The sequence below is a fragment of the Cetorhinus maximus genome, chromosome 1 (assembly GCF_964194155.1).
Source record: "Cetorhinus maximus chromosome 1, sCetMax3.hap1.1, whole genome shotgun sequence".
In the NCBI taxonomy this organism is placed as follows: domain Eukaryota; kingdom Metazoa; phylum Chordata; class Chondrichthyes; order Lamniformes; family Cetorhinidae; genus Cetorhinus; species Cetorhinus maximus.
Window position 1 is genome coordinate 98,603,371 of NC_135879.1, and position 19,460 is coordinate 98,622,830.

General features: G+C 41.9%; 1 protein-coding gene across 5 annotated transcripts in view; it reads left to right on the plus strand.

Annotated features, from left to right (window-relative positions):
• shroom3 (shroom family member 3) overlaps positions 1–19,460 on the plus strand; it is a 469,510-nt gene that overhangs the window by 368,516 nt on the left and 81,534 nt on the right. The window contains exon 1 of one of the 5 annotated variants that reach the window (XM_078544281.1): positions 14,458–15,135. The exons of 3 other annotated variants lie outside the window; for them this stretch is intronic. The gene's annotated coding sequence lies outside the window, so the exon portion shown is untranslated. Of the gene's footprint in view, positions 1–14,457; positions 15,136–19,460 lie in introns of those variants that run through there. One more of the 5 variants, XM_078544297.1, reaches the window with a different exon arrangement.

The window sequence follows — 19,460 nt, forward strand, 5'->3', positions numbered from 1 at the left end:
CATTCCAATTGGGTTTTTTTTAAATTGCCTTTTTGTGCTCGTCAATATAAGGGATGCCTGTGCTGGGGAATGAAACACTTTTCATTCTGATTGTAATAGTAAGTGTAGGGAACTCCTGACATGGTCAAAGACAGATTGGAACTAGCAACTGCACTGTACTATGTGACTTTTTGTATCATTTTTCTACACTAGCTATCCTGTGGCCTTTCAGACTGTGAATGAAACTTGATTGTTTTCATTTTGAATTTTTTCCTCAATTTTTCACTTTTCCTGAAGGGTACCTAAGAGCAGAAATAACCCTACCCCACTTCCAGTATGGATACTGACTGTAGCTAATTTGCTTCCTCTCCTCTCTGCAGACAATTGACACAGGATCAAATTTGGGATTTTACTAGCTTTAATTATCAGGTTTGGCTTTCTGACTTACATGCCACACTACTGAGTCTCAGAGAAAGCAGTGACTATATTTTGGCTAGATGCACTAAATTTGGTCGAATGCAACTTATACACACATATAGGGAAATTTACTTCATGTGTATACGTGTCTTTTTTATTCATGGGATGTGGGTGTCACTGGCTAGGCCAGCATTTATTGCCTAATTGCCCTTGTTCAGGGGGCATTTAAGAGTCAACCACATTGCTGTGGGTCTGGAGTCACATGTAGGCCAGCGGATTTCCTGTAGGCATTAGTGAGCAGATGGGTCTTTACGACAATGGACAATGGTCATCATTAGACTTTTAAGTCCAGATTTTTATTGAATTCAAATTCCACCATCTGTCATGATGGGATTCGAACCCAGATCCCCAGAGCTTTGCCCTGGGTGTCTGGATTACTAGTTCAGTGATAATACCACTGTGCCACCATCTCCCCACTTTAACAAACATCTAACACCATTCAATAACCAAGGAAGTTAAGCAATGATCAAAAAACACTTCCAAATTCTGCATTTAGTCTTACTATTTTAGCAACAAACACACAAAAAAGGTTAACGTTCACTTGCATGCACCTTGCAAATATGAGTATTGAGATCACATCCCTAATGACAATATCCATTATTCGTTTTTTACTTACTTGCAATTAACTGCAACTGGATTCCCAAATAGCCAGGTGTACCTGGCTAGTGACTAAATGTATTGTACAAAATTGTTCTGACTTATTAAATACCTTGTTGACTCATAATTGTTGAGCAGCCTTAAATGCTATTTTTTGGAACTCCATCCCCAAACTCCTCCACCTCTCACCCTCCCCTCCCTACGTTAAGAAACTTTCTCAAAATATATCTCTTTATCCATGTTTTTGATTATCCCTCCTAACACTTCTGTGAAGATTTTATGTCTGCCAATTTTCTCTGTAAAGTATCTTGAGATGCTTTTTTGCATTAAAGCTGCTATATAAATGCAAGGTGGTGTTGTACATATGCTTTGAAATGAAACGCACGTGGTTTAAACTACACCAGGTTAGTATGATACGATTGCTCTTTCAATAACAGTGTAATAACCGAGGCAGTTATAAGCAGTAAGTACGTAACTACCTCACCCACCCTTTGTGGTTCTGCTTTAAGGTGCAGAACTAGATTGTTATGCCAATTATCTGTTTGCTTTCCACGTCCGCACAGAAATTGTCCATCTTGTTTAAATGCCGGTAAATCTCACTTTCATCTCTGTAGTGTTTAGTTTCACAGGGTGTGGCTGGCTGGCTGTTGGAAGTTTCAAGCATTTATGTTGATTGTGCATGAATTTTCCCAAGAACGGTTGATGACAAAAATGCTCAGAGCAAACAAACCATCAAGTGTTTTTTTTGAAGTTGCAAAACAGCGGGGGGTATTTTTGCAGAATTTGGAAGTTTGTCAGGATTTTTGATGGGGATAAAAATTGGCTGGGAACCGCCAGGATACCACATGCCATTTGTTACTGCGTCAGAGAAATGCTTGTCAGGTCGAGACAGTGACGTGAACAGAAAATAATATATTGTAAAATAATATTGGTAATTGGAAAAAATGCAATAAATTTGAAAGCCACACTTATCTCCAGTTAGTGCTATTGTGATGGAGCATACCTGTGCCATTGATGGACTTGCACATGTCACTGGAACTCTATGCATGGCCTACTCAATAGTGGGAAGTTGATCAAGTTTTGGATTTAGAGCAGATGAGCCCCATCCAATTTCAGATATCCTTTTGTAGAACTTCAAAGCTACTCCTGACCACGCCATTGGTTCCCACATGAACCACGACGTCTGGTTGGTTGCTTGTCCCATTTCAGAAACTTGCTGTATTCCATGGTACCCTGGGAGGTAAAGTGCCATTTCTGACTCTGAACCTCAGCTACAGAAGACTTCCCTCTTCCCACTAAGACTGTAGAATCCTTGCAACCACCATGCATCTTGCTACCTGTACTTTTTTCCCCCATGGGTAACCACTTGCTCCTGTATGTCTTGTAGTCACCTATGTCCACTGTGTCTCTCAGTACTGCTAAGGTGAACCTGTTAAGACAGCTCCACCAATGGTCCTCTTTACCCTCCCATTTTAGCCCTGTCTGAAGATGGTTGCACAGCCTACCTTACCTGCTTCTGTACTTTGAGCAGACTGTGGGGTAACCGGCTTCTCAAACATCTGCTCCCGAAAACTTTCTCCCACCTGAATGTTACCAGATAACTATTCAATTCCCAAATTTCCTTTGGAGAATAGTCAAACCAAGAGTTGCATTCTCTCCAGAGGTGGAGAACTGCACATCAGTAGTTGTAGATTTAGCATTCTGATTTTGCTCTGCGTCCAAATTAGGAATCTGAATTTGACTTCAGACCAAATTTACCACTACTGCAACTAAGATACTTTTTTTGTTTAAAATTATTTACAAACATAATGAAGCAAATCACTAGATTGTTCTTTGAACAGCCAAGAGAGAGTGCTGCAACCCTGTGCAATGAATGTGGGAAGGGTGGAGACTTTGAGTACAGAGGAATCAAGTGAAAAAGCTTACTTTACCAATAATTGAAGAGTTTAATCTCAAGAGGAAAATGTGTTAATTTCTTAACTTGAATTCGTTTCCTCAAAATAGAAGTTCACTGACTGAAAATATCAATAATATGCTGAAACTGGCTGTACAATCCACATTTTCAGATGTTTTGTATTTATTTTTACCTGTTTGGATTATGACAAAATACTTTATTTATATCATTTATCCTGTAGGTGGCAATGAGTTGCAAGTGGACCTGTAGTAGACTTTAGTTTATTATTGTAGGCTGCTAGGCATTTTCTCCTAGAAATAGATATGATGTAGTGAATGTGCAGAAATGAACCAATTTTGGAGCAGCTACTTAAAAACAGTGAAAGTTTTGACACCTGAGAAATGCTTTTTTCAATTTTCTGCCCTCTTCAAGAACATACTGGCTCTTGTTGGTTTGTAGTTCCACAGTTTCCATGTGGTCATAATTTAGAGGCGAACAATTGACTGGATGGAGAGCATCACAGTTGAGCACTGTGTTTACACTTTAGACCCCAAGTGTGCATTTGCAAGACGGGGCCACTAATAATTAAGATCTTCTTGGTTGATTGTTTTTCCCCTAACTTGCCCAGTAACTCTGAGGTCAGTTAGTATGCTCTAATTGCTGCCACAGTTGAGATCAACTAAATAAGCATAGACTAAAACTTAAGCATGAACTTTTTGGTCTTTATGGCTGAGAAACAGTATTTTATCCCACTGCGTCATTGGGTTGGATAAATTCTATTTCTTTCTTGTAGAAAGCACAGGAAAAAGTGCATATCAGTATGCAATATCAAATCAACTTGGACAGTTGATTTGATTTTGCAGAATGTGAAGATTTCAACTATCAGGAAAGCAGACTGAACCCTTCTCTCAAAGTGGACACCTGATGTAGGCCTTTAAAATTATGAAGCAATTTGATAGAATGGATGTGGACTGCTTGTGGGTGAGTCCAGAATAAGAGAACATAAATATAAGATAGCCACAAACAGATCGGATAATGGAGTTAGGATAAATTTCTTTGCACGGAGATTGGTGAGCACATGGAATCCATTGCTGTGTGCAGTGGTTGAAGCAGATCCCATTGATGCATGTAAGGGGAGACCGAATGCACATCTGAAGGAGAAAGGAATAGAGGGATATGGGGGAAGGGTGGGAAGAGTGGATGGTAATTAGTGAGAGGAGACTCGTGTGCAATATAAACACAGGTATAGACCAAAAGGGCAAATGAACTGTTTCTGTGCTGGAGATTTGATGTGATTCTATGAGATCTGGTTTTTATGTTGGGGGATTGCAGAAACACCTCATGGTTCTGAGTCTTAACATCCATGATTTTCCCATCATACAGCTGCAATCCAGCCTTGATTGATAGCATTGCAGTTTGGGAATAATCTATTGGTTGGTAATGTGAAAATTTTAAGTCTGTGAAATATGGACTGCAGTGTCAGATAATTCATACAAACTGGCGGTTGAAAACAACAGCTTAGGAAAGACCCAAGTTAATATTACTGAAAAGAAAGACATGTTGCCGAAGCTTTTTGTCTTGCACTCATCAGGACAAATAGAAGAATGCCAAATTTCAAATGATCATAACAGTTTATACTACAGGAGAAATGAGTGCCGATTGGTTGGCAAATTGACCCTAGTCGAGGCATCATCATGGAAAAAGCAATTGGGAACTATAGGCTTCCCAAGCTCTTGGGTAATTCAAAAAAGATGCAAGGCTTGAACATATTCCTTTTTGTTTTCAGAGAACAGGTCCCTGCATATGAAGGTATGTCACTTCTAGAAAATATAAATGAGCCAAGTTACAAGCTAGACTGATTATCTTAAATTGGTTGCTAGTGTAGCTATTAACGCACTCGGGATTGTTCAATAAGTGCTGCCCGATCACAGAATCACACCTAATAGTAGATGTTTTGTTTTGGGTTTTGCAAGTGTGGGCTGGTGGAGTACAGTCTATATTCTGCCTATTACAAACAGCCTAAGGAGCCTACTGTTTGATTCGATCAGGCAATCACTGGGACGTACGGCCTGTACCCTACACCTGACATCATACTGGCACTGAAATTCATACACGACATTGCTCAATTGTGTGGTAGGCAGAACATCTTTTTGGACTGACAGCAGCATCCTATTAGTGGAAAATACCATTTGCTTACCACTGCATGGTAGCTTAATTGGGAAACAACTTGCTTAACCTGTTCAGAATTTTCAGATACTTTGCCTTTCCAGAGTAAAGTATTTGGGTGGATGTACAAGACCCTATGACACTATTTCGAAGAAGAGCAGGAAGGTTATTTCGATTTCTTGGCCAATATTTATCCTTCAATCAACATCACAGAAAATAGATCATCTAGTCACCACCACATTGCTGTTTGTGGGAGTTTGCTGAGCACAAATTAGCTGCTGTCTTTCCTACATTACAACAGTGACTGCACCTCATTAAGTACTTCATTAGCTGTAAATCACTTTGAGACATTCCAATGGTGGAGAAATGTGCGAGATAAATGCAAGTCTTTTTTTTAAAGCAGGCTTTTATGGAGTTGAACTGTTAAAAAAGCATTTGTGTTTTGAGGAGCTTAAAGTAAAAGGGCATTCTGATACCTTCCTCATGCAATTTTTCAAAAACTGTATAGAAATAGCATTGTTGGTCAAAATTCTTTTCAGATTAGTTGCCAGTGATTAAATGTGACAACAAATGATCTGTAGTTAACTTCTTTATAGAAAAATAGAAAAAAAATACAGTTAAGTGGACTCTGAGCTTGTTGGGTGGGCAAAGGCTTGTACAAAAAGAGTTTGACAGAGAAACCTTTCGGGAAGGAATACCAGTGAATAGGGAATAGACGAATGACAAAATGGCTGCCAATGGTGTAGCAAGAGAAGAGTGTTCTATTGGAGGAAATCTTGATCTCCAATTCTTGATGTTGGAAAGGCAGTGTGACACTGTAGTCTTCAGGTCTACAGAGTGCTAGAGAGGCGGAGCTGTCGTGTACATACATATGGAAATCTGGTGATTATGTCACTGAGGAGAAGCATGTGAATAAGGAAGAGGAAGAAAACAAGGAAGCACAGCCCTTGAGCACTCAGAGTCAGCATTGCAGGAGTGAGCCACTCATGTTTTCACTTTTTTTATTCAAAAAAAGTGTATGTTCATCGGTTCTGCAAAAGAATGAGAACCAGACCCATTCCCCTGTTTAATTTAAAATTCCTTGTTCAGTAACTAATTGTGATGTGTTTTACTCATTGCATGAGATTCTCAATCCTTGTAGGCTACCTGTTGCAATATTGTCTCAGTCATTTATACGGATCAGGGCAAAAGAGAACTACCTTTCACACATTGGGACAGAGGGAGCATATGCTAGATACAGGAACAAAGTGAGAAAACAACCCTTAACTATGCATAATGTCTCTGCAATATTTTGCCTTGTACTGAGTTAGCTTTTCTTCTGTGTTATACATTTGGCTAATGTGGATTTGTATGAACATGTATACTATGTAGGAGTGAAATGCAGATTCTATATTGAATGTGCATGGCTTCACATATGGCAAGTTCATCCAGGAACAAACCCACTAGAGCCCAGTTATACGCCTGTGACCCCACCCTCTCTAGCCCAGTGTATATCTGAGTTTTCCCATCTTTGTGCCTGTGATTGTGAAGGACACCGAGCAAAAATGGCTCAGAATTTCAAAAGGGTTTAAATATTCTGTACTTTTCACATTTCTTATAGGAATTTTGTTTTCAGATATCCTTAAATCTACAGTTACTACGAATGTAGTGACTGTAGCTTTATGAATTATTGTACTGTGTGGTATCATGTAACAGTGTGAATGAATCAGCCTGAAGCACGGGGAACCTTAGGGGTGGATTTTTTGTCTAGTTGTGGATCTTGATGGAAGCCTGTAACTGCTGCTGAAGCCCTGTAAATAAAGTTCATTGTTTCTTATGAGAAATTTATTTGGAAAATCAAGTCCATGACAACTGACGATGAGGATAAATTGATTCTGGAGCTGTCCCTCGCCCAGTGAATGTGGGTATCTTATTTTAAACAGAAGAAAGGGAAAATATACTCAGCAGGTATGCCACTTCTTGGCAAGATCGACCCCTTCGATTGGAGTTAATATATAGAACGCCTCTGTTTCTTTTTATAAGCAAACAAAATAATGGGGCAGGAGAAAAGGAAAGCAATTCGCCTAAGGGTCTGTGGGAGTAAAACTTATAATTTAATCCATAGTTTGACGGCCCCAAATGCTCCCAATTCAAAGACCTTCAGCAAATTGATAGACCTCATAAAGGGTCATTTTCTGTAATCATGCAGAGGTGGCAGACCATAGCAATATACCTAGCGAGGCTGAAACAGCTAACTGAACATTGTGACTTCGGGGAGACACTAAACGATATGTTAAGGGATTGTTTGGGCTGCGGTGTGCACGATGATGCCATTCAATGACAGTTATTAGCAGAAGAGCATATTGATTTTAAAAGAGCATTGGAAATAGTGCTTGCAATGGAAAGCACCGAATGGGATTCATAGGCCTTACAGGGTGTACAAAATGCTGCCATTTTCTAGTTGGAGCAGCAGCAGACTGCCGGGCATGGCGCAAAAACCAAGGAGTCAGCCGCAAAGCAGGAGATGGTCCTTGCTACCCGAAAATTAAAAAAAATATATACTGGAGACAGTTCAGCAGCAAATCTGAAAATGAATTGTTACCGATGTGGAAGTAACCATATCCCTGAAACTTGTTGTATTAAAGAGGTGGAGTGCCATTATTATCATAAAAGAGGGCACATACTGAAGCAATGTAAAACAAAATTGAGACAGACTTCCCGGCAGCAAACTAAACTGATTGAAGTGCATAATGTGTTAGAACCAGAAACCACAAATTCCAATGTTTATTATCTATTTAATGTGTAGGTAGGGAAAATCGAGCCAATCTCTGCAGGTCAATGGAAAACCTTTGATTATGGAAGTGGAGACCGGTACATCAGCCACTGTAGTGGGGGAGCACACATTCAAATATTTAAACAAGGGTACTCAACAATTGACTATGGAGCAGACTTCAGCCAAATTGAAAACGTATACTGGTGAAGTCAAACAAGTGAAAAGTATTAGCACTGTACCTGTCTATTACAAGTACCAGACAGCACAGCTCCCTGTGATTGTAGTAGAAGGTGAAGGACCAAGCCTTCTAGGCTGTAACTGGTTGAGGGAAACTAGCCCTGATTGGCCAGTGAGATTTCAAAAGGAAGCTGGAAGAGTTCCAGAGTTGGAAAAGGAACGAGGCAAGGTACTTCAGAAATTCAACAACCTAAAGAAATGAAGACTGTCTTGAACAGCAGAAGAAACAGCTGAATGACAGAATTCAAGATGAAGGGGGTGAGCTTTGCAAAGAAAAGGAAAAAACCTGTTGAAAGACTTTCACACACTCCAAGGATCCCTCAGGTCAAAATTTGCACCTCTGGAAAAATACGAAGAGAAGCAGAATGAATTTAATGTCCCTCTGAACAAACTGAAGAATCAGTTGGCAGAGAAGATGCAGCAATGTTCAAGGTTCCAGGAGAGAGCCAAAAGATACAAGAAGGAGACGGAAGAGCTGAAGAATCAGCTGAGTGAAACAAAAGAGGCATTAGAAGGAAAAGTCACGGAATTTTCCAAAATGCAAGTGGGTGATGAAGCCATGGGTAGCTCAACCCCTCAATTGAACCAAGTTGAGATTTCGCCTGAGAAGTCTGGCCAATTGTAAAGTCAAAATGAAGGCGAGACTAAACTCTGGCAGACAGAAGAAGACAAGATGGAAGATGGTTCAGAAAAGACAACAAACGACTCCCCACACTACTACAGGCTCAACACCTTCAGAGTTAGTTATGAAGCGACACCTTCATATGAGGTTAAGCCTGGTACTTCCCAATTTTGAGGGGAAGGTAAAGAGCATCAAGGGAATTAAAAAGTGACTCATGATTTGCATAGTTGAGAGCAAGAATTTACTGTTGGTGAAACAGTATTTGTACGAAACTTCGGCAGTGGATCATGTTGGTTACCTGGTGTAACAGTTTCTGTGACCAGACCACTGTCGTACCAGATAGAAGTGGAGGACCGAATCACACGAAAACACGTGGATCATTTAAGAAGAAGGGAGATACCCCAACAAACTGATGTTCCACCTGTAACCATTGTTCATCAGTGTTCGTCTGTTTATTCTGCCCTTGGATAGACTCCAACTCAAGCTTCACACATGAGATTCTTGAAACTCGTAATAGGGAAAAGTCACCCAAGGTGGTTTTTGGTTGTCTTCCTCAAGTTTTATATCTTTGGAGTATCTTCTCCACAGTGGTCTGCAGCATAGGCTAATCAACCTCACATATCCTTTCCAACGGACTGGGTCACTTGCATCCATCGGGGTCAAGTACCCGGACTAGGATTCTGAGTTGGGGCTCCATTCTCCATTCCCCAGGGCTCTCTGGAGTGGGGCCCAAACCCAACCCTCTGTCTCAAAGGTGGGAACATTGAACCAATGGTCCACTCCATCCAGATGGATTTGCACCATCGGATATAGACCCAACTTTTAAAATTTGAGCCAGGCTGTTCAGAAATGATGTCAGGAAGCACTTCTTTACACAAACGATAATGGAAATCTGGAACTCTTGTCTCTAAATCATAGAATCATAGAGCTTTACAGCCTGGAAAGAGGCCCTTCGGCCCATCGTGTCCACGCCAGTCGCCAAGCTCCTATCTACTCTAATCCCATTTTCCAGCACTTGGCCCGTAGCCTTGTGTGCTATGGTGTTTCAAGTATTTATCTAAATACTCATTAAATGTTGTGAGGGTTCCCGCCTCTACCACCCTTTCAGGCAGTGAGTTCCAGATATCCCCCATCCTCTGGGTGAAAAAACTTTCCTCAAATCCCCTCTAAACCGCCTGCTCCTTACCTTAAATCTATGCCCCCTGGTTATTGACCCCTTCAACAAGGGGAAGTTTCTTCCTATCTATCCTATCTATGCCTCTCATAATTTTGTACACTTCAACCAGGTCCCCCCTCAGCCTTCTCTGCTCTAAGGAAAACAACCCCAGGCTATCTAGTGTCTCTTCGTAGCTGAAATGCTCCATCCCAGGCAATATCCTGGTGAATCTCCTCTGCACCCTCTCCAGTGCAATCACATCCTTCCTATAGTGTGGCAACCAGAACTGTACACAGTACTCCACATTTGGCCTAACTAACGTTTTGTATAGCTCCATCATAACCTCCCTGCTCCTGTATTCAGTGCCTCGACTAATAAAGGCAAGTATCCCACATACCTTCTTAACCACCTTATCTACCTGTCCTACTTTCAAGGATCTATGGACATGCACACCAAGGCCCCTCTGATCCTATGTACTTCCTAGGGTCCTGCCATTCATCGTGCGCTCCCTTGCCTTGTTCGCCCTCCCAAAATGCATCACCTCACTTTTCAGCATTAAATTCCATTTGCCACTGTTCTGCCTATCTGACCAGCCCATCTATGTCGTCCTGTAGTCTAAGGCTTTCCTCCTTGCTATTTACCACACCACCAATTTTCGTGTCATCTACAAACTTACTGACCATACCTCCTACATTCATGTCTAGACCATTAATGTACACTACAAACAGCAATGGACCCAGCACCGAACCCTGCGGTACTCCATTGGACACAGGCTTCCAGTCACAAAAACAATCTTCAACCCTCACCCTCTGCCTCTTCCACTAAGCCAATTTTGGATCCAATTTGCCAAATTGCCCTGGATCCCATGGGCTGCTACCTCTTGACCAGTCTCCCATGCGAGACTTTGTCAAAAGCCTGACTGAAGTCCATGTAGATTACATTAACTGCACTACCCTCATCTACACACCTAGTCCGCTCCTCGAAAAATTCAAATTTGCTAGACATGCTCTTCCCCTGACAAAGCCATGCTGACTGTCCTTGATTAATCCTTGCCTCTCCAGGTGGAGATTAATTCTGTTCCTCAGAATTTTTTCCAAAAGTTTCCCTACCACTGATGTTAGACGCACTGGCCTGTAGTTCCTTAGCTTATTCCTACCACCCTTCTTGAATAATGGTACCACATTAGTGTCCTCCAGTCCTCTGGCACCTCCCCTGTTGCCAGAGAGGATTTGAAAATTTATGTTAGGGCCCCTGCAATCTCCTCCCTTGCCTCCCACAGCAGCCTGAGATACTTTTCATCTGGTCCTGGGGATTTATCCACTTCTAAGTCTGCTGAAACCGCTAATACCTCCTCCCTCTCAATGCTAAATTGTTCAGGTATATCACAGTCCCCCTCCCTGATTTCTATACCTACATTGTCCTTTTCTATAGTGAATACAGATACAAAGTACTCATTTAAAACCTCACCTCCGTCTTCCGGCTCTTCACACAGATTGCCACTTTGATCCTTAATGGGCCCTACTCTTTTTCCCTGGTTATCCTCTTGTCCCTAATATACTTGTAAAACGCCTTTGGATTTTCTTTTATTTTACCCACCGGTGTTTCTTCTTGCCCCCTCTTTGCTCTCCTAATTTCTTTTTTAAGTAACCCCCTATACTATCCATACTGCACTTTGGGCTTTCACTGTTTTAAGCCCTTGGTATCTACCATAAGCTTTCCTTTTTTTTTCCTTATCCAACCTTCTACATTCCTCCACACCCAGGGTTCTCTGGACTTCTTGGTCCCACCCTTCAACTTTATGGGAACATGTTGGCCCTGTACGCTCACTATTTCCGTTTTCAATGACTCCCACTGCTCTGATGTAGATTTTCCTACAAGTAGCTGCTCCCAGTCCACTTTGACCAGGTCCTGCATTATCATATTAAAATCGGCCTTCCCCGAATTCAGAACCTTTTATTTCCAGTCCATCTTTGTCCTTTTCTATAACTACCTTAAATCTTACTGAGTTTTGGGTCACTATCCCCAAAATGCACCCTCCCCGACACTTGCCTGGCTTCGTTACCTAAAACTAGATCCAGCACCGCCCCCTCATTTGTAGGACTCCCCCCCCCCGCGCCCCCCCCCCAAAAGCCTTTCACATGTTGTCTATCCCAGTTAATGTTGGGGAAGTTGAAATCCCTACTATTATTACCCTATTATTTTTACACTTCTCTGAGATTTGCCTACATATCTGCCCATCTATCTCTCCTTGTTTGTTTGTTTGTTTGTTGGCCTATAGTACACTCCCAGCAATGTGATTGCCCCCTTTTTGCTTTTAAGTTATACCCATATGGCCTCATTTGAGGAACCTTCTATGATACTGTCCCTCTTATTGCAGTAACTGATTCCTTGATCAATACTGCGACAGCACCTCCCATTTTACACCCCCCCCCAACCATCTCACCTGAAAACTCAATACGTGGAATATTGAGCTACCAGTCCTGACCCTCCCTCAACCATGTCTCCGTAATAGCAATGACATCATATCCCCATGTGTTAATAAACACCCTCAACTCATCTGCCTTATTCGCAAGACTCCTTGCATTGAAATAAATGCCATCCAGCCTTGCCATGCTCCCTTGTGCCTTAACTTGACTATATACGCTCTGCCTTCCAGACTGACTTGGATTTTCTTCTATACTTGTCTGTACATCACCCCCTACTATACCTCCGCTCTGTATCCCATCCCCTGGAAACCCCCCTGCAAGGATGTTGGTCCCATTCTGGTTCAGGTGCAACCCGTTGGACTTGTATAGGTCCCACCTTACCCAGAAATGGGCCCAGTGATCCAGGGTTCTAAAGCCCTCCCTCCTGTATCAACTGTTCAGCCACGCATTCACCTGCTCTATCCACTCATTCCTACACTCACTAGCATGTGACACCGGGAGTAAACCAGAGATTGCAATCTTTGAGGTCTTGCTTTTCAATCTGCTACCTAGCTCCCTAAATTCTTGTTGCAGGACCTCATCCCTCTTTCTACTTATGTCCTTGGTACCAATGTGAACCACAATCTCTGACTGTTAACTCTTCCCCTTCAGAATGCTCTACAGCTGTTCAGTGACATTCTTGATCTTGGCCCCAGGGAGGCAACATACCATCCTGGAGTCACGTCTGCGGCCACAGAAACGCCTGTCTGTACCTCTCACTATTGAGTCTCCTACCACTATTGCTCTTCCTCTCTTTCTCCTCCCCTCTTGTGTAACTGGGCTGTGGCTGCACTCCCCAGAGGAACCATCACTCTCGCCCTTTTCCAACACAGAAAAACTGTTCTTGAGTGAGATGCATTCTGGGGCTTTCCTGACTCCCTGCTTGCCTCCCTTCTTCCGACTGGTGGTCACCCATTCCTTCTCTGATTGCACTTCGGTAAGCTGTGGGGTGACCACAACTAAAAATGTGCTATCCACGTAACTCTAAGCCTTGCAGATGCACTACTGTGCCTCCAGTCAATGCTCAAGCTCCAAAACCCAGCACTCAAGCTGGTCAAACCGGTGGCACTTCCTGCAGGTGTGGTCATTCAGGCTGCTAGGGAGTGTCTAAGACTTCCCACGTCTGCAGGCCGTGCAACACACGGGGCTGAGCTGCCTTGCCATACCTTTAGTTAAAATACCCTTGCCCTAAATTTAAGCCAAGTAGAAAATTATTTAAGTTTCTTTTTATTTTTTAAAAAAAAGCTAGAACTCTTATCTTTCCTTAATGTAGCTTTAAAGTGGAGAAAAACAACTTTCTCACTACCTACCAATCAGCTCTCTGTTTTGCGCTGACGTCACTTTCGTCAGCCTTTTCGAATTCTGGCAGTGTTCCTGTTGGGGTTAGCTGCTGCTCTGACTGGCTCGATCTGGGCCTTGATCCTCAGGCTTTTATTGAGCAGCTCCGCTGGTGCCATTCACCCCTAGGTTCACTCCACTGTGCTTCCGCTGCTGCTCTGACTGGCTGCTATTTGCTTGTGTGGAGGGTAAATGATGATGTGGACTGTTGGACCCAGTAGCCTGTTTCCATGTTGTAAAAATGTTATGCTCAAATAGGGGATTGGGAGCAGATTTATCTCTCAGGAAATGAAAAACTTCTTCAATCCTAAATGTTGTTGAGCCTTGGGTCAATTGGAAATGTCAAGACTGAGATTGATTTTGTTTGGCATGAAGTGCATGGAGCCAAGGCGGCTAGATGGAACTAAAATGCAGATCAGTCATATAAGTGAATGGCAGAACAGGCTAGAAAGGCTGAATGTCCTATTGTAGTTTCTAGACCATGCTCTCGTAATTTCAGGAATTTGCGGGGGAAAGCTTCCCTTGTATTGCAGCTGATTATTGGAGGAAGTGTGTTGCAAAGATCCCTGATAATTGATTTATATTAAATTAACACTGCTGCTCCCTGGTCAGGTGCTGATACCGCAAAGGCAATAGAGGAAGTTTGGGTTCAGTGCTGTTCAGGGGGAAAATCCCTCTGAATTCCAGCCATTCTTCAGGAGTAGGGCTGACAAAAATCAGTCTAATTTGTCTTTATCCTTTGCAGTATGAGAGATTATTAATTTTGTCAGCATTTGTCTGATAAATATCTTCACTGCAGCCCTTAAAATCTAACGAGTCCTAATGGAAGCATTTTGATAAGTTATTAAGTAAACAGCGTATCCATGGTGCTTTATTTCAGGAATACAGTCCCTCACTGCTGGATACTTGAACGTGTTTTTCAGGCTTCAGAGAGCTTGAAGTTAATTGTAATGCAAATATAGCCAGGGAATTCACAGCCAATCAGATACATTTGACTTTATGATTACCTGACACAGGAGGAAGGAGCTGTTAGTCAGTCGGCTGAAGAGAAGTCTCATGTTGCAGGTCAAATATTCTCCGAAGCTGTTCGTTTTAATTAAGAAGATTTTTTTCCCCCTACAGCTTTCTCAGGTGAATGATAGGGGTTCCCCCCACCCCCCCCTCAACCCTTTTTTTTTTGAAAGGCATTTGAATGAGACATATCTGCTTGCTGTGGCTCCTAGTGTTGCCTTCTGGGCCTTAAGTTGAAGGTTGGAGTGATCAATTGTTGGAGATATTCTTTGAGGTGCCCACCAGCAGAGTTGCTCCTGTCACTCAGATGGGCAGCCTCCAGCACTGAAGTTCTTGTAAAGCTATACCTTGGTCTGCTGGACACACATCTGGAATGCATCTCTTTTAATATTATGGCCTAGCCTGGGGTCTAAAATCTGTTCGCTTTTCTACAATAGAAAGGTAAGTTTAGAAAATGGTGACATTAATCATCAAACACATTGTATATTTATATATATTTTTTTAAATAGTGTCTTTCATGTGCTGGTCTGTCACGTAAGGACATGAAAGGTTTGGGTATGCATGCGCTTCAGGCTGTTTCTGTCAAGTGACTGGAAAATGTTTTATTACCAAAACTGCAGTGTAAAACAGTACATGGTCGATGAACAACCCTGGAGCTCATTTAAGAGTTTGAATTTCAGGCAGACGGAAATTAGTAAAACCTTTGCCTGAGTTAAAATATCATCGAGGTTTAAAATTTTGGATCTAAGAAGGACTTAATTTAAAACTGAACTTAAAAATGAACTATTTTTGAGTTGAACAGAATATTGAGTGTGGAAATATCAGACTATTTTTGATTGCTATATAAAGTGTGTATACATGTAGCAAAGTTTTAAAAACTTGAGGAGCTGGAGTCTCCGTCGCCTCTGCTGGGGTTCACCACTGAGGACTCACTTTTTGAGTTTGTTGTACTGGCCCAATCCCACTTTCCTGGCTCAGCTCTCAGTCAGTCCCTCCTGTACACAATGTTGTTCTTTCCAAATGCAGTCCCCTTCTCCTGTGAGCCACTATCCTGGTTCCAAATAATAGCGAAAGATTTGAAGCATCAGTTTTCGTTTCCGGTGAATTTATGATGATCAAAAAACCCTAGCACCAACCTGATCTTAAGCTACCACTAAAATTTATCCACCGTTTCTCCTTCCTGCTCATGTTATTGATCTGTTTCTATGGCAGGGCTGGGCAGTTTCACCAATAGCAGGAAGAAAAGCCTGGCGGTTAGCGGGCATTCTGCCTCCCACTCCAGCTATGCTACATATTCAGGATGAGACAAGGATATGTGGTCCAAACTTACTTGTTACTGGACTCGTTACCTTCCCTTCTCTTCCCTTCATTGATTTAATAACATGGCTGCAGATCAGGATGATTGTCATGATTCTGTGATTTGAACATAGAAGCACTCCAGCATTCAGTTAGAGCCTCTTCTAATATCCCCTCATCCCCAACTTTTACCCCGGTCTTAACATGGCCACTCTAACCACCACCAACCACCTATTGTATCCTTTCAAAATAATTTAGTTTGAGTTGTGTGGAATTGAGAGTCATTGTCAAAACCCAGTAACATTTCTGTAATAAAAGCAAAATACTGCGGATGCTGGAAATCTGAAACAAAAACAAAAATAGCTGGAAAAACTCAGCAGGTCTGACAGCATCTGTGGAGAGGAAGACAGAATTAGCATTTCGAGTCCATATGACTCTTCATTAGAACATTTCTGTAATTTTAGTCACAGCATGCAATTGTCAAACCATTAGTTTATTCTTAACGCTGCTGGCTTTTTTAAAGAAGCAGTTAATAAGATCCCCACTTCAGTCTAGTATCAGTTTATATTACCAATTTTAGTCTAAATTGGGAAAAATATGGTTTAAAAGAATTGAATTTTGCAGAACATTTGCAGATGCTGGTTTCTACTTGGCCAGTTTCATGCTAAAATACAGGAGCAGAGGCTCAAAATCCCTTTCGATACCTATGGAGAAAGCGTAATGAGGTCCTGAGGTAGATCAGAAGTAGGTGAGCTGGCAGTACTGGCCATACTTTTAGACATCGTCAATATTAACCCTTCCCAACCTTGCAAGCTGCGATGGCCAAACCCCCACCCCTGCCAAACAGTTGTAGAGGATCATCCCCAAGGACCCTGCTTGGGGCCTCCCAGTTGCCAGACAGCCTGTCAATTTGGTCAACTGTCAGGTAGGAAACGGAACCAAAAGAAAATGATAGTTAGGTCCTGCTGGTAAGTTTGGCAGCACCTCCCCAAGTCCAGCTTTGCCTGGTCCCCCCATCCCTTTTCAGCCTCTCCCCACCCCTCAGGCAATCCTGTAAATATCAGGCCCCATGTTCTTTGCCTTTGCTTCCACAGTCAGTGATGAGAAAGAATGGTCAAGCTTTCTTCTCTATACATCAGTCTCTGCAAAGTCATTTAGAAGAGAGATGCTGGTGGTTCCCTACTTTCTGCCCCATTTATTTCCTCTTCACATGTTGTTTCATGCTGGAGTGTGGGTGCCAGCTGCTCTCATCTACCTCACCCTTATGAGTCCTGACACAAGAGTGTCAGATTTTTATTTGATCTGCACAGGCATCACAGGCAAACTCTATCCTGTCCTCACCTAGTGTCTGCACACAAACACTTTCCAACATGGCTCCCTGGAAAGAGGGCAAGAATCCTGGAGGATTTTCCTTTCCCTAGTTGAGAGACGTTGAGGCCAATTGCAGTGTTGCTTCAACCACTCTTAAGATCAGTTAACTCACCACAGACCAGGAATTGAACCTGGGACGTTGTATTGTTCAGTAGCGTACTGGGTGGGCACAAAGCAGGTTCTATTTAAATGGAGTTGTTTTGGAAACATGTTGTTTACATCAGCAAGTGGAATTCAATCATATGTCACTTCAGCTTCCGTTGTTACCAAAAAGGAGGTATTTAGTCTTAGAGTTTCATGATGTCATCTGAATCATAGGTTTGAGTGCTGAATCACAGCACTTTACAGCCATGAATTGCAAGCTCTCCTGGTGTTTCTACGTACGAAGAATACAGCAGTTTGCAAAAGTGAAATGTTCTTTTTTGTTTTGTGTATAACTTTGTTGTGAAGGTTGAGTGGGAGGTGCACCAGGCGGCCTCCACCTTTACCTGTCACTTGATTTTGTCTGTAATACTATCAAAAAAATTGATGGTGAAATATTTTATTTGGATACTTCTGTTTGCATCAGTAATACACCCTAAAACTCTGGTACCTGTGATTTTATTTTGAACACTTGATGTAAGGAATAAAGCTTAAAGGGACATACTTTGGAGCTGACAATGATTGTGGAGCTGTTACAGCAAGGGTGACTGGATGGCAGAAATCTGTGAGGAAAGGGGGCCATTGTGAACCTCTGAATAGTGGGTACAACCTTTTTTCCCCCTTGATTATAGCACGTAATAATATCAGTCACGTTGTGAAAACATCATCATGGTTACAAAATGTGTAGATGACATGAGAACTCAGTCACAATAAGTGAGCTTGTAGAATCCTTACCATTCGGAATTAAAGTAACATAAACAGCAGTCAAAATGACAACAGCAGCAGCATTTCATATTGTTAGAATGCATAGTTTCGCACTGATATTACAGCAGATACATAGAATTTATTAAATGAGGTACGTGTGTCTTTGTTGCTGATCAGTGTGAGATGATCAGTTTATGTCTGACATACAGTAAGGCACTGTGGGGTGGAGATGTATGATTGAAAATGCATGCAGGATTTGTGTGTAATTTTGTGCCCTATCGAGAGTTTCCTGGGTTTTCTCAAACCAAATGGATCATATTGTCTGAAGCTGTGTTTCTTTACAGTTTGCTGTGTGCGATGTACTTAAAGTAATTTAGAATGTGCTCTCAGACATTAGCTAAAATGAGAGCTGTGGTGATTTTGAATTAACCATGAACGCTCTGTTGGGAGTATTCCATGTGATACCTACATGGAGATTTAGCTTCTTCTGCATCTTAAGGGTTAATGTGCCTGTTTTGGATTCTCTTCCAGCATTTGTTGGACAGGGTAGTGATTAATGTGTCGAGATCTTTTCCAGATCAGCTTGCCCACAGCACACCATGTCCCTGCTTTGTCTGACGGGCTTTATTGAGGCACTTGTAACTGATTTGTTAGGAGTTGATCTGGATGTTGATGCCTGCCCTAATAGGATTTGGCTCTCATGAGAAGGGCAGCTTTTCATGTGTGCTTGCAGATTTTTTTTTTGTCTTTTGTAATATATCTGGGCTGATTTGTTTCATTCCTTAAGCAGTCACAGTCAAATGCAGGTAGAGGAGAGAAGTTGAGAGTGTAGTGTAACCTTACTACTTAATGTTGTCCTTCATTCAGCAGACTGATTTTAAACTTATTTTTCCCCTTTCTAATTAAAACAATCCTCATGCCACACTCTATTTAGCAGAGGGCAGATTAAGGAGATAATCAGATACTTATCCTCCAATTAATTCTTTATAAAATTGGGCACCTGAAGGCGGCACAGTTTTCATTTTGGTTGCTTAATATTTACTTGGTAAGTCATCCCTCAATCCTTTGGATTCATTTGGCCTTTGCAACAACACTGTTGTAAAGAGAAGCCGTTCCCTGATTATTGCCAATAGCTCCCTCTCCTCCTTCCCTACTTTTTCACCCCCCCCACCCCTCATAGCTAGGCACCATGAGAAAAAGAGAAATTATTTATATGGTGCCTTTCACAACCTGTGTCCCAAAGCCCTTCACAG